Below are 1843 nucleotides of genomic sequence, written 5' to 3'. Positions count from 1 at the left end.
TTGAATTTATTTACATATTTTATATAATATGCCGAATACAAATAATATTGATCTTGATTATGTAATTTAAGTTGTTACCCATTTATATATAATTTGAATCATTCATTTATATTTTTTTCAGTCTGTTGCTTAGTGATGAAGAAACATAAAATTTGGTGATGGAGAAGAAAATATTTTTTTTACACGTAATATACCGTAATACAGTGTGAATATGACAAATACAATTATAATTGAGCTTTATTACGTAATTTCACTTATTAACCGTTTATATATAATATGAATCATTAATTTATAATTCTTTAGATTTGTTACTTAGTGATAAAGAAACCTAAAATTTGGTGATGGAGAAGAAAATTATAGAATTTATTTATATATAGTATACCATAATACAATCTGAATATGCAGAATATAAATAATATTGATCTTGATTATGTAGTTTCAGTTGTTACCCATTTATATATAATATGAATCATTCATTTATGGTTTTTTAACTTTTCTCAGTGATGAAGAAACCTAAAATTTGGTGATGGAGAAGAAAAATATTGATTTTTTTTACATATAATATACCATACTACAATGTGAATATGGCGAATACAAATAATATTGAGTTTTATTATGTAATTTCACTTATTAACCATATATGTATAGTATGAATAATTAACTTATAGTCCTTCAACTTTGTTACTTAGGGATGAAGAAACCTAAAATTTGGTGATGGAGAAGAAAATTATAGAATTTATTTACATATTTTATACCATAATACAATGTGAATATGTCGAATACAAATAATATTGATCTTGATTATGTAATTTAAGTTTTCCCCCATTTATATATAATATGAATCATTCATTTATAGTTTTTTTTCACTTTGTCGCTTAGTGATGAAGAAACCTATAATTTGGTGATGGAGAAGAAAATATTAATTTTTTTTTACATATAATATACCATAATACAGTGTGGATATGACAAATACAATTATAATTGAACTTTATTACGTACTTTCACTTATTAACCGTTTATATATAATATTAATCTTTAATTTATACTCCTTTAACTATGTTACTTAGTGATGAAGAAACCTAAAATTTGGTGATGGAGAAGAAAATTATTGAATATATTTATATATAATATTCCATAATACAATATGAATATGCCGAATACAAATAAATAATATTGATCTTGATTATGTAGTTTCAGTTGTTACCCATTTATATATAATATGAATCATTCATTAATAGTTTTTTAACTTTGTTTCTTAGTGATGAAGAAACCTAAAATTTGGTGATGGAGAAAAAGAATATAATTTTTTTTTACATATAATATACCATAATACAATATGAATATGATGAATACAAATAATATTGAGCTTTATTACGTAATTTCACTTATTAACCATTTATATATAATATGAATTATTAATTTATAGTCCTTTAATTTTATTACTTGGTGATGAAGAAACCTAAAATTTGGTAATGGAGAAGAAAATTATTGAATTTATTTAGATATAATATACCATAATACAATGTGAATATGCCGAATACAAATATTATTGATCTTGATGATGTAATTTCACTTGTTACCCATTTATATATAATTTGAATCATTCATTTATAGTTTTTTCATTTTGTTGCTTAGTGATGAAGAAACTTAAAATTTGGTGATCGAGAAGAAAATTATTAATTTTTTTTACATATAATATACCATAATACAATGTGAATATGACGTATACAAATAAAATTGAGTTTTATTATGTAATTTCACTTATTAACCATTTATATAAAATATGAATCATTAATTTTTAGTACTTTAACTTTGCTACTTAGGGATGAAGGAACCTAAAATT

Source organism: Lathyrus oleraceus, chromosome 7 (genome assembly GCF_024323335.1).
Source record: "Lathyrus oleraceus cultivar Zhongwan6 chromosome 7, CAAS_Psat_ZW6_1.0, whole genome shotgun sequence".
Classification (NCBI taxonomy): domain Eukaryota; kingdom Viridiplantae; phylum Streptophyta; class Magnoliopsida; order Fabales; family Fabaceae; genus Lathyrus; species Lathyrus oleraceus.
The sequence above is the reverse complement of the archived record's forward strand: the minus strand, read 5'-3'. Positions refer to the sequence as shown.